This window comes from Callithrix jacchus, chromosome 4, assembly GCF_049354715.1.
Source record: "Callithrix jacchus isolate 240 chromosome 4, calJac240_pri, whole genome shotgun sequence".
Taxonomy (NCBI): domain Eukaryota; kingdom Metazoa; phylum Chordata; class Mammalia; order Primates; family Cebidae; genus Callithrix; species Callithrix jacchus.
Genome location: NC_133505.1, coordinates 36,611,598 through 36,626,050, shown reverse-complemented (window position 1 = coordinate 36,626,050; position 14,453 = coordinate 36,611,598). Strand labels below are relative to the sequence as shown.

The following is a 14,453-nucleotide window of genomic DNA, read 5'->3' as shown; positions in this document are numbered from 1 at the left end:
GTGTAATGGCACCATCTTGGCTCAGGGCAACCTCTGCCTCCTGGGTTCAAGCAATTCTGCCTCAGCTTCCCAAGTAGCCAGGATCACAGGCATGCACCGCCATGCCCAGCTAATTTTGTATTTTTAATAGAGATGGGGTTTCTCCACATTGGCCATGTTGGCCTCAAACTCCCAACCTCAGGTGATCTGCCTGCCTCAGCCTTCTACTTTTTCTTTATTGCATGAAACTTGTCCCTTTCTAACATAATAATCTTTAATTATTTATATATTTTTAATTATCTGCTTCCTGACACCCATGCAAGATCCACCAGGACAGAGATCTCAGTCTGTCTTATTTACTCCTGTTCTCAAGTGCCCAGAACAGTGCCTGGCCAGTAGTGAGTGATTATATAAAGATTTCCTAGATGTAGGGCTTTATAATCATCTTTAAATCGATTGCATGTGTGGATGCAGATTTTATCACATAGGTAGCCAGTTCTGAAACTACTACATTACGTTTACATAATTGATTTGGGGATTTAATTAGAAGAAAACACGTGAAATTGTAACAATGTGACTTCTTGGATGGTTTCTTGACCCATGTACTGATATGCCTAAAAATTCTTCTTCCAAAGATCTGTTCTGAAAAAAGAAAAGTGGGGAAGCAAAGAACTATTGAGAGTGTCTTTCTTAGCAAGAAGGCAAGAGAGCAAGTGATAATGAAGCTGGTAACTAAAGTTGTTCTGTTAATAATAATGCTCATACTCATAATTATTGTGTGTGGAACTTTTCATTTGAAAGTTTCAAAGTGCTTTGTAAACTCTAATTAGTGACATTTCACAATACCCTAGTGAGACAGATAAGTATTACTCTACCCATTTTATATCTTTAGATAAAAGTTTCTAAAGGTCATATAGCAACTTTATATTAGAAACTAAAGCAATACTTGGAATCTCCCACCTCTTGAATTCTAGTGTGTCTCCTGGTGCCTATAGGTGTATGAGATCTTTTCTGCCAGCATCAGTTTATGACCCATGGGAATCTGGGACTGATGCATTCATTGTTTAGGATGTCATGGAGAAATACAATATTCTATGGTGGCCTCAGAGGAGTTTCTGAAACTAATTGCAGACTTACTGTTTTTAACAGAAATTATCACAACTGATAATATTCCCTTTGCCATTGAATTCACATATTTGTCTTTCCTTTTGTGAGTCTACATTATTTTGGCCCTGTTCAACCGATTTCTTCTCCAGCTTTATATTAAGGATTTCTGTTCTAGTCCCAGCTGTCAGAATCACTAGAGACCCAAGCAAGTCTCTAAGCTTCCCAAATCTCAGTTTCTTCATCCATAAAATGAGCATGATTAAGCATCTCCATGTTTTCTTTAAGTAATAAAAGAACATAATTCAATATAGAAAAATCCTTTGAGAGAATTTCTTCAGGGCAGTCTGCATGTTGAAAGCATATAAGGCAAACAGTTATTGGAGAGATGCCTTGCCAATGGGGAAGAGAGCCTCTAAATGTTCTGTTATTAAAAATGGTCTGGAATAGATTTGGGGTCAGTGTCTGTTTGATTCTGGGGCTCTCTTAATGATAATTACAAGCTTTTATTTTCTTGTGCACAGGTTAAAAAAAGCAAGGTGGGTCCCTAGTTCTCTCACTGGGGCTTTATGAAAGGAGTCCCCTTCTCGGGAAAGGCTCTTCCTCCTGGACTTCACTGATTTCTGTCTCTGCCTCTTTAGGAACCTCTTTGTCTCTCCTGGGGAGTGTCAGTTCACATCTTACTCACTTTGTGTGTTTAATCTCATTAGAGATAATCCCATTTGCCCGAGTGTCAGTATCTTTCCTTGGTAAAGAAGAAGGAATTCCTATCACTTGATTTGGAAACCCAATCCAGCTTGAGTTATAAATAGAGCAGTCATAGCTGAGTTCTTTTGACTTTTGATGCTGGCATTGAAATAGATGAGAGGCGGGTTCTTTAAACTTGTCACACTAAATCCCTATCAATCTTGGCTTTAGACAGAAAGGACATAATCTTCCTTTATGCAGTAAAGCAAACATTTTGTTCAATGACAAAATATATATATATAAAATGACTTGAATAAATTAATCTTGTAATTATGTCCTCTTATGATTACCCGATTACCCTAATTTTATTTGTGGGGGTAAAAGTACTCATAATAAACAAACAAAAGAACAATAGACACACACACACACACACACACACACACATACACACGCGCACATACATACACATACACACACGCACACACACATACACACACGCGTGCGCACACACACACACACACACGACTTCCCTCCCCTCATTTTAGTTTGAACACTTGCCTTATGGTGATTCTTGTCAATCAGTTCTGAGACTATAAAATTCCAGTTCATTCAAGCAACCACGTTTGGTGATTGAGAGCTTGGTCAAGGAGGCCCAGAATAGATCAAATGTGAAGCTTGATTATGTGAGCAGTGATCAGATTTTGCAGGAAGTGCCAATCCACATGGCCCCCTGTTAGTCATAATATACATTGCATTAAATGTGTGGGGGAAAAAAAAACTCCTATGGAAACCCCATCTCCCTCTGCCGTTCCCCTTTCCCATATGCAACAAATTCAAACCCTCATATTCTTAAAGTAGGGGTGGAGAACAGCAGTTATTCTCATCTGATGGTCTGAAAGAAGAAAAGATGTTGGTACCACTCACTGACTGGCTAATGAATAATCAGATTTCACAGCATGAGTTCTGGGCTGGTAATTTGGTTGCATGCCATGCTCCAAAGCCATGGAATAATGCTTCATTAATGTGAAGACCTGTATAATCAAACAATTAGCAGTCTCTCTGCAACGAAAGCAGCTTTTCATCAGCATATATACTTTGTCAAAAGCTGAGTCCCAAATCAGTGGATCTAATGGCCACTAGATATACTAACTCACCGCAACCGTGACATGGAGGGTTGACATTGGTGCTTTTCACCCTTACCTTGAGCTTAGGATCTGATGGCAACTTGAGCTTAGCATTGCTGAATGGTAGCAAACATCAGTAGGATATATGGGATTAGGAGTATGCTTTCTAATTTTATTTATATAATCTGCTGCTTTATAGTTTCTATGCTTTGTTTTTTTTTGAGACGGAGTTTCACTCTTGTTACCCAGGCTGGAGTGCAATGGCGCCATCTCGGCTCACCACAACCTCCGCCTCCAGGGTTCAGGCAATTCTCCTGCCTCAGCCTCCCGAGTAGCTGGAATTACAGGCATGCACCACCGTGCCCAGCTAATTTTTTTGTATTTTTAGTAGAGACGGGGTTTCACCATGTTGACCAGGATGGTCTCGATTTCTTGGCCTCGTGATCCACCCGCCTCGGCCTCCCAAAGTGCTGGGATTACAGGCTTGAGCCACCGCGCCCGGCCCTGAATCTACCATTTCTATGGAAATACAAATAACTTCGAATAGCCAAAATAATTTTTAAAAAGAAAAATTTGGAGAATGTCTATGGGGTGATTTCAAGGTTTACTATAAACCTCTAGTGATAAAAAGTAGTGTGACCTTGGCATTAAATAGTCAAATCAATAAAGTATAATAAAGAGTACATAAATAGAAGCACACATACACGACTGATCCCAACTCTGACAATAGAGTAGGCGCGCCCTCTTGTGTTCAGACCCCTGTCCTGCTGCCGGGAGCCCAGGGAGATCCAGGCTGAGCAGGTAAGATGGGAGCTCAGGGCCACCGTCCTTACCCCCGTGGCCACACGGGAGCGCCACGCTGCTCTCAGGTTCTCTGAGCAGAAGAGAGGAGTGGACTGTAAGCCAGGCAGAGATGGCTGACCCGGGGATGAGCATCAGTGGGGTGAAGGAGCTTCTGAGCAGCAAGGGACCCCACAATCGTGGGAGGAGGGGAAAGCTCTTCAGGCTTGTGCCGTCCCTGAGGTTTTTGTCTCCTCCCTGCAACTCCTCTCTGCAACTCCTCTCTCCAGCCCTTCATGGCAACACTCTGGAAAACTGAAAAGAAGAAACATTTTCTTCTACTCCTTCTTTCTTTTCAGTGCTCCTTCTTCATGTAACAATAACACGCGCATAACTTCTTTCCAGGAAGGATGAGGGATGCATGAGACTTGGCAAAGTGCTTATTTCTGGCAGAGGACCTGGGGTCTGGGGAGGGAGGAGAATTTCCCCTGTAATACCTTTGGAATATTTTGAAGAATCTTTTCAAAACATATGTGAAAAATCTCTCTCATTGGCAAGGTCCTGTCCAGTGACTGCCTCAGTTTACCCAGATGTGGCTGTGCAATGGGTCCTGGCTGAGGCCCTCCACGGCGTCGTTCATCCAGCACACCCAGGTGTCCACACCTCAGAAGCTCTGCACGGCGGCTCCCCTGCCTGGAAGCTCATCTCCAGGGCTCCCTCCCACTCTGACATTCTCCTCATTCCCACCAGAGCCCGTGCCTGCACTGCCCACTTCCTGTGGCATCTCCCATCCCTCTGACCCCACCCTACGTTGCTTTTATTCACAACCTTTTTACTAACATTTAAGAATGATTTACTGATTTATTTATTTTGAGACCTCGTTGTGCTCTGTCACCCAGGCTGGAGTGCAGTGATGCAATCTTGGCTCACTGTAGCTTCAAACTCCTGGGGCTCATGTGATCCTCCTACCTCAGCCTCCCAAGTAACTGAGGACCACAGGTGTATGCCCCCACACTCAGATAATTTTGTATTGCTTTTTGGTACAAATGGAGTCTTGCTGTTTCCCAGGCTGGTCTCAAACTCCTGGCCTGAAGGAGTCCTCCCACTTCATCCTCCCAAAATGCTGGAATACAGGTATGGGCCACTGTGCTCAGCTACAAATGTATTTATTTTAATTGCTTATAGTCGTCTTCTCCTCTAGAATACAAGCTTTGTGATGATGGTTTTGATTGTTCACAGATGTATTTTCCTTGCCTTGAATTTGGGGATACCTATTCTTTCTGGGAAGGACTGTTCTTTGATTACTTTTGTATTCCCAACAGTTCTGAAACTGTAGAATAACGAGACTCAAGACTGGCTAAGGTGTTTTGTTGTTGTTGTTGTTTTCCATAAACCACCTCTGGCTGGCCACAGTAGCACAGGCTTGTAATCCCAGCACTTTGGGAGGGCGAGGCAGGCAGACCGCAAGGTCAGGAGTTCAAGACTGTCCTGGCCAATATGGTGAAACCCCGTCTCTACTAAAAATACAAAAATTAGCTGGGCATGGTGGCCTGCAACACACCTGTAATGTCAGCTACTTAGGAGGCTGAGGCAGGAGAATCACTGTTGCAGTGAGCTGGTATTGCACCACTGCACTCCAGCCTGGCCAACAGAGTGAGACTCCACCTCAAAAACATAAGTAAATAAATAAAAAACATCTCCAATATTTGTCAATCTTTTTAATTTTATGTGTGTCTCAATTTTCTTCAGAACTTAACACATTCTTAACATTTCACAGTCTACTTTCAGTTAATAACATACTAGTACCCATAAATACATAAATCTTGCAACAATCTATCCTCTATAAAATGTCCTATTTTTTGGGATAGATATTATATGTAATGTATCTATGTAGGTTATAAGCCCCACAAAAAATGCTTTTTATTATCTTTAAACAGTTCTATGGATATAGAGTGAGAATAAAGAGGGGAGCAAGATAGCCTTTAGCCCTTAGCTCAGTATTGATCATTTTTTATCATCTTCATCTTTTCCAATAATCCCATTTTCCACCTGGTATCATTTGCCTCTAGCCTGAGGAATTTTCTTTACCAAATTGTTTTTGTGCAGATCTGCTGGTGACAAATTCTCTTAATTTTCTTTTACCTGAAATATCTCCTTATTTTGCCTTTTTTTGAAGGATATCTGTGCTGGATATAGAATTCTCAGCTGACCAATTTTTCTTCCAGCACTTTAAAGATGTTATCCTACTTTCTTTTGTTTCTGTGGTTTCTAATAAGACGTCATTGCTCAGGACAGGAGGAACAGAGAAATAAAAACTGGGAAAATAACATGGCAGACCTAAAACCTATCATATCAATGACAAAAACCTATATGAATCAACCTTCCAATAAAGGGCAGAGATTGTGTGACTTGGTTTAATAAAAACATAAAATCAAACTGTATGCTCTTCCCAGACATGCACTTTTTTTTAAAATTTACCTTTTATTTTTAGTTATGTGGTACATGTGCAGGTTTGTTATTTAGGTAAACTTGTGTCATGGGGTTTTGTTTTACAGATTATTTCTGTACCCATTAGTGCCCACCCAAATATTAAGCCTTAGTACCCATTAGTGCCCACCCAAATATTAAGCCTTAGTACCCATTAGCTCTTTTTCCTGATCCTCTCCCTCCTCCCACCCTCCACCCTCAAGTAGACCTGAGTGTGTGCCATTCCCCTCTATGTGTCCCTGTGTTTTCATCATTTAGCTCCCACTTATAGTGAGAACACGTGTTATTTGTGTTTTGTTCCTGTGTTCATTTGCTAAGGATAATGGCCTCCAATTTCATCCATGTTCCTACAAAGAACATGATCTCATCCTTCTTTATGGCTGCATTAGTATTCTATGGTGTATATGTGCCACATTTTCTTTATCTAGTGTATCACTGATGGACATTTAGATTGATTCCAAGTCTTTGCTATTATGAAGTGTTGCAATGAACATCTGCGTACATGTAAAACAGGCACTTTCCTTTTTTAATTAATTTATTTTAAGTTCCAGAACACATGTGGAGAATGTACAGTTTTGTTGCATATGTATAGTCTGCCATGGTGGTTTGCTGCACCTACTGACCCATTCTCTAAGTTCCCACTCTTTGTTCCCCACTCCCCAACAAGCCCTGATATGTGTTGTTCCCCTCCCTGTGTCCATGTTTTCTCATTTTTCAACTCCTACTTAGGAGTGAGAACATGTGGTGTTTGGTTTTCTGTTCATGTGTTAGTTTGCTGAGGATGATGACTTCCAGCTTCATCCATGTCCCTGCAAAAAATATAAAAGCATTCCTTTTATGGATGTATTATTTTATGGTGTATAGGTACCAAATTTTCTTTATCCAATCTATCCTTGATGGGCATTTGGGTTGGTTACATGTCTTTGCTATTGGAAATAGTCCTGCAATAAACATACATGTGCATGTGTCTTTATAGAAGAATGATTTATATTTCTTTGGGTATATACCCAGTTATGGGATTGCAAGGTCAAATAGTATTTCTGGTTCTAGATCTTTGAGAAATAGCCACACTGTCCTCCATATTGGTCGAACTGGTTTACATTTCCATCAATAGTATAAAAACATTCCTATTTCTCCACAGCCTTGCCAACATCTATTGTTTCTTGACTTTTTATTAATTGCCATTCTGACTGCCAAGAGATGGTATCTCATTATGGTTTTGATTTGCATTTCTCTAATGATCAGTGGCATTGAGCTTTTTTTCATACATTTCTTGGCCACATAAATGTCTTTTTCTGAGAATTGTCTACTCATATCCTTTGCCCACTTTTTGAAGGGGCTGGTTTTTTTCTTGTAAATTTGTTTAAGTTCCTTGTCAACAAACATGTGAGCTCTCATCATTCTTGTTTAAACACTTAGCAGGCATCCTAACCAGTGAGTGCAACGTGGCAAGAAAATGAAATAAAAGACCAATAGAAGTACTGGGCATGTTGGCTCATGCCTGTAATCCCTACATTTCTGGTCGTTGAGGTGGGAGAATCACTTGAGCTCAGGAGTCTAAGACCAGCCTGATTCTGAGACTTCATCTCTACCAAGCAAACATAATTTTAAAAGGAAAAACATTAATGGATAGGAAATAAATAAATAAATGTCTTTTTTGTCACCAGCTTCATTGCATATGTAGAAAACACTAGGAAATTCTGAAAAAGTGTCTGGAATTAATCACTGAATTTGCAAAATAGTTCATAAAATACATGTAATAAGTCACTGAGATGAAAATGAAGAGATACCAAACAATACTAGTCATCAAAGAAGTGAAAGTTAAAACCACAATGAGAAACCACCACACATCACCTAGAATAGGTACAGTTAAAAATAAGTATGATAAATCTAAATACTGGGAAGAACATGGAAAAAATAGGAATGCCTGATATTGCTGGTGGGAATGCAAAAAATGTTTCAGCCAATTTGTAAAGGGGTTTGGCAATTTCTTATATGGCTACCCATCCATTACCACATGACCCAGCAATTCCACAAATATGTATTTATCCAAAAGAATTAAAAATGTAAGTCCACATTTGTAAGCAGTTATTTATAGTGGCTTCATTAATAACACACCCTAACTGGAGTAATCCACATTTCTATCAAGTGGAGGAGAATAGAGAAACCAGTGAATAAACTGGGATTCCAGCAATACTCGGCAGCTGCTCAGCAACAAAAATGAATAAATGACATCATCTCAAACATTGTCAGGCTGAGTGAGAGGCCAAAGAACGGACTGCATCACATATGATCGCATGTCCATGAAATTCTAGAAATACACTACTGCAGTGACAGGAAGCAGAGCAGTGGTTGAGTGAAGGGAAGTGGGTGAGGGTGGGAAGGATTGACTAGAAAGGGACAGAAAGAAAGTTTCTAGGGAAAACAAACTGTACAATGCCACAATTCTGGAGTGACTGGGCTGTGGGAACTAGGAAAGAGGAGGGTGTGAGGGATGAGGGGGCAGAGAGAAGGGCTGGGGAAGCAGGAGGTGAGGAAAAGGAGCAGGGGAAAGGACTCTAAAGCAGTGGAGGAGCCTAGCAGAGGGTTCTTTGCATGTGGTGTTTCTCTACTGACCAGTGTGGTAGTTACATGACTACAAATTAATGATATTCACCAAAAAGTGCAGCCAAAACTGGTAAATTTTATTACATGCAAATGCCCCAATAAGCAGAAAAGAAAAGGGGGAAGGAAGGCAAAAATAAAGACATTTTTAGATCATCAAAACCATAAAACTCATTTCCAAGGGGACCTGTACTACATGTAATTCAACGAGATTCTTCAGGCTGAAGGGAAATAATGCTAGAAGGTGACCCAGATACACAGAAAGGAACAATTAACAACAGAAATGATGCACACACACACACATATCACATACACACTCATTTTCTTCATTTCCTGAAGACATATGACTGCTTGTCTAAAACAGAGTATTACATCTGTATTGTTGAGTATATAATGTATACTGATGTAATATAAACAACAATAATAGCATAGTGATAGGTTAAATGAAACTATAACATTTTAACTGTCCTTTATTTTGCTGGATGTAGTTTAATATTATCTGAACTTCACTGTGAAAAGTCAAAGCATCCAGTTTCCATTATTAAAACAAAAAATTTGTGTAAAGAAATATAGTCAAAAGCCAGTAGGAGAATTAAAACCATAAACTAAAATATGTTTCCTTGACACATAAGAAAGTAGCAAAGGAGGAACAGAAACTGTGAGATATGAGACAAATTGAAAACGTGTAGTAAAACGGCAGAGCAAAGTCTGACCATTGTAAGTGAAGAAATGACACGACCTGAGCGACATTAGCAGCTGCTGATCACTGTAGGGAGAACAGACAGGCAGGAAGTGAGGGACAGTGTCAGTGCCACAATTCAGGGGTGACAGGGTGGCAGTGACTAAGGGGAGGGGAGGGTATGAGGGATGAGAGGGGCAGAGAAAAGGGTGGGAGAAGCAGGGGGTAAGGAAAAGGAGCAGGGGAAAGAATTCTAAAGCAGTGGAGGTGCCTAGCAAAGAGTTCTTTGATACATTTTGTGGGACTTCCTAAAAATTAATGGCCTCTTAATGATTAAAGAAAAAAGTGAGTTATAAAAATACTAAGTGTCCAAATAAAATATGCACACTGCTTACATGTGCATAGTTCATGAAAACAGGCAGTGCTGGTGCATTGGGACTGCATGGAGCGCTTGCAACTCTGAGTGAGGACTACAGGCTCCCGGTTGCAATATACAGTAACAAACCTGCTTCTTTCTATTAAGACTCACACAGGGAAACTCGGGCAAGGGAATGAAGACAATTTTAAATGCAGCAACCAGAGTCACAGATCCATAGTCTGGGAAAGTAAAACTTAGGAGTTTTGAGAGTTTAACTGTGATGCTGTTTTGACCCAGGTCTTTTACAGATTGGAATTCTAATCATTCAAGAATTAACAATATTGTGTTACCTACTGTATTAATAAACAAAAAGGAAACTGGACTCTATGAGAATCTCTATCCGGTGCTTTCAGACACAACTTCACCAGGTTTAAAGAGAAAACCCCTGTCTCTAACCCCCATTCCCAGGGTGAGCTCACTCTCTGGCATCAAGTTCCCCATGTTGAGTGTCCTTGTACAAGCGTCCAAGGGGAGAGGTAAGGAGAGTAGGAGGCAGGGAGTCCAGTTCAGGGAGGGGGATTCCAAGACAAGAAGTGAAGGGGAGGAGCTGGGCGCAGCCTGGGGGTCTCTCCCTGGTTTCCACAGACAGATCCTTGGCCAGGACTCAGGTAGACAGTGTGACAAAGAGGCCTGATGTAGGAGAAGAGGGATAGGGACAAAGTCCCAGGTCCCGGCAGTGGCTCAGGGTGTTGCGCTCCAAAGTGCACGCCACGAGTCCGTGCACGTTATCACTGAGGAGGCGCAGCGTTGGAGATTCCACACTAGCCTGAGTTTTCACTTCTCCCAAACTGTGTAGGGTCCTTCCTCCAGGATACTCAAGACTCCGCCTAAGTTCCCACTTCCACCGGGTGTCGGGTTTCTAGACAAGCCAATCAACGTCGCCGTGGTCCAGGTTCTGAAGTTCCCAGTCACCCACTGGGACTCAGCTTCTCCCCAGACACCAAGGATGGAGGTCCTGGGGGACCAAACCCTCCTCCTGCTGCTCTCGGGGCCCATGGCCCTGACCCAGACCTGGGCGGGTAAGTGCGGGGTCGGGAGGGAAATGGCCTCTGCGGGGAGGAGGGAGGGGCCCGGGGAGCCGCGCCGGGAGGAGGATCGGGCGAGTCTCAGCCCCTCCTCGCCCCCAGGCTCCCACTCCATGAGGTATTTCAACACTGCTATGTCACGGCCAGGCTGCGGGGAGCCCCGGTGCTTCGAAGTCGGCTACGTGGACAACACGCAGTTCGTGCGGTTTGACAGCGACGCCGCGAGTCCGAGGATGGAGCCGCGGGCGCGGTGGGTGGAGCAGGAGGGCCGGAGTACTGGGACCCGGAGGCGCAGAAAGCCAAGGCCGCCGCACAGAATTTCCGAGGGAACCGGCGGACCCTGAGCGGCCACTACAACTAGAGCGGGCCGGTGAGTGACCTCGGCCCTGAGCGCAGGTCACGACGCCTCCCCATCCCCCACGGACAGCCCAGGTCCCCGTGAGTCTCCGGTTCCGACATCCACCCCGAGGCTGCGAGACCCGCCCAGACCCTCGACCCGGGAGAGGCCCAGGCTCCTTTACCCGGTTTCATTTTCAGTTTAGGCCAAAATCCCCACGGATTGGTCCGGGCGGGGGCGGGGCTCGGTTGGTAGGGCTTACCTGGGGTCTGACCAGCGCCTCCTCTGCGGATATTACCAGTTAGCCTAAGACGGCAAGGATTACCTCTCTTTGAACGAGGACTTGCGCTCCTGGACAGCCTCCTGCACAGCAGCTCAGATCACCCAGCCCAAGTGGGAGGCGGCCAGTGTGGCGGAGCAGTGAAGAGCCTACCTGGAGGGCAGGTGCCTGGAGTGGCTCCGCAGATAGCTGGAGAACTGGAAGGAGACGCTGCAGCGCGGGTAGCAGGGCAGTGGGGAGCCTTCCTCATCTATAGATCTTCCGGGATGGCCTCCCATGAGGAGGGGAGAAAAATGGGATCAGCGCTAGAATATCGCCCTCGGTTGAATGGAGAATTGCAAGAGTTTTCCTGAGTTTCTTTTGAGAGCCCCCTCGGCTCTCTAGGACAATTAAAGGATGACTTCTCTGAGGAAATGGAGGGAAGACAGTCCCTGGAATACTGATCAGGGGTCCCAGTTGACCCCTGCAGCACCCTTGGGCACCATGAATTTTTCTCTCAGGCCTTTTTCTCTGCCTCAGACTCAATGAATTTGAAGCTCTGATTCCAGCTTTTCTGAGTCCTTAGGCCTCCACTCAGGTCAGGACCAGAAGTCGCTGTTGCTCCCTCAGAGACTAGAACTTTCCAAGGAACAGGAGATTATCCCAGGTGCCTGTGTCCAGGCTGCTGTCTGCATTCTGTGCTCCCGTCCCCACCCCAGGCGTCCTGTCCATTCTCAGGATAACCACATGGGTGCTGCTGGGTGTCTCATGAGAAATGCAAAGTGACTGAATTTTCTGACTCTTCCTTTCACTAACCCCCAAGACACACGTGACCCACCACCCCATCTCTGACCATGAGGCTGAGGTGCTGGGCCCTGGGCTTCTACCCTGCAAAGATCACATTGACTTGGCAGCAGGATGGGGAGGACCAAACTCAGGACACCTTGTGGAGACCAGGCCAGAAGGGGATGGAACCTTCCAGAAGTGGGCGGCTGTGGTGGTGCCTTCTGGAGAAGAGCAGATACACACGTGCCATGGGCAGCACGAGGGGCTGCCAGAGCCCCTCACGCTGAGATGGGGTAAGGAGGCGATTGGGGGGTCACATCTCTTCTCAGGGAAAGCAGGAGCCCTTCTGGGGCCCTTCAGCAGGGTCAGGGCTGAGGCCTGGGGTCAGGACCCCTTACCTTCCCCTTTTTGCCCAGAGCTGTCTTCCCAGCGCACCATCCCCTTCATGGGCATCATTGCTGGCCTAGCTGTCGTAGGAACTGTGGTCATGGGAGCTGTGATGGCTGTTGTGATGTGGAGGGAAAAGGGCTCAGGTAGGGAAGGGGTGAGGGGTGGGGTCTGGGTTTTCTTGTTCTACTAGGGGTTTCAAGCCCCAGGTGGAAGTGTTCTCTGCCTCATTACTAGGAAGCACCATCCACACACGGGCCAACCCAGCCTGGGTCCTTGTATGCCAGCACTTATTCTTTTGTGAAGCACATGTGACAATAAAAGACAGATGTATCACCTTGATGACTCTGGTGTTGGGGTCCTTATTCCAGCATTCACAAGTCAGAGGAAGGTCCCTGCTAAGGACAGACCTTAGGAGGGTGGTTGGTCCAGGACCCACACCTGCTTTCCTCATGTTTCCTGATGCTGCCCTGGGTTTGTAGTCATAGTTCTGGAAACTCCTCTTGGGTTCAAGACTAGGAGGTTCCTCTAAGATTTCATGGCCCTGCCTCATCCCTGTCCCCTCACAGGACATTTTCTTCCCACAGGTGGAAAAAGAGGGAGCTGCTGTCAGGCTACGTCTAAGTGGTGGGGGCAGGAGTGTGGAGGAACTCACCCACCCCATAATTTCTTCTGTCCCACATCTCCCGCGGGCTCTGACCAGGTTCTATTTTTTTTCTACCCTAGGCAGCAACACCGCCCAGGGCTCTGATGTGTCTCTCAGGGCTTGTAAGGTGAGGCCTTGCAGGATCTGAAATGGACAGGGTTGGGGCAGAGGGGACAGGACTGGGTAATGGGCATTCATTGATTGTGACATTTCCAGGGTGTGGTGGGCTGTTCAGAGTGTCATCACTTACCATGACTGACCTGAATTTGTTCATAACTATTGTTTGCTGTAGCTTGAGACAGCTGCCTTGTGTGGGACTGAGACGCAGGATTTCTTCACGCCTCTCTCCATGACTTCAAGAGCCTCTGGCATCTCTTTCTACAAAGGCATCTCAATGTGTCTGTGTCCCTGTTAGCAGAAAGTGAGGAGGTGGAGAGACAGACCACCCCGTGTCCACCGTGTTCCCTCCCCAGTCATCTTTCCTGTCCCAGAGAGGTGGGGCTGGGTGCCTCCATCTCTGTCTCAACTTCATGGTGCACTGAGCTGCAACCTCTTACTTCCCTACTGAAAATGAGAATCTGAATATAAATTTGTTTTCTCAAATATTTGCCATGAGAAGTTGATGGGTTAATTAGTCAATTCCTAAAATTTGAGAGAGAAAATAAAGACCTGAGAACCTTCCAGAATCTGCATGTTCACTGTGCTGAGTCTGTTGCAGGTGGGGATGGAGAAGGCTGTGAGGAGCCGAGTGTGGGCCTGTGCCCAGTTGCTGTTGAGTCCATTATGGGCTTTCTGTGGTCAGTCCTCAGCTGGGTCAGCTGCACTGCTCCACTGTCCTTGTCCCTTCAGTAGAAACTTGTCCAGCAAGAGCTGTGACCACAGAGAGTTACACATCACCCAGGGTGGCCCCTGCACACAGGAGTCTCTGTGTTTCTGAGACAAATTTTCAGACCCATTCAGCTCCTGCCCTCCTTCTAGGGCTCCTCTTCTGCTCTGCTCTCCTGCCCTCTCTCCCTGCCCTGGTTCCAGTGATCTTGGTGCTGGCTCCAATCCCAACTCATGAATCTATAAAGCAGTCTAATTTCAGTTTACAGTTGTTGTAAAATTGGGTCCATAGTCAAAAATTGTTCTGAAGAGAGAAACCTTACTAA

At 44.9% G+C, this 14,453-nt stretch overlaps 1 pseudogene across 1 annotated transcript; it reads left to right on the top strand.

The window, feature by feature from the left end:
• The first annotated feature begins 10,589 nt into the window (after positions 1-10,589).
• LOC118151284 (saoe class I histocompatibility antigen, A alpha chain-like) lies at positions 10,590-13,982 on the top strand (annotated as a pseudogene). The gene is made up of 4 exons (XR_013533909.1): positions 10,590-10,881; positions 10,990-12,562; positions 13,383-13,429; positions 13,595-13,982. The product of XR_013533909.1 is annotated as a saoe class I histocompatibility antigen, A alpha chain-like (transcript).
• The last annotated feature ends 471 nt before the right edge of the window (positions 13,983-14,453 follow it).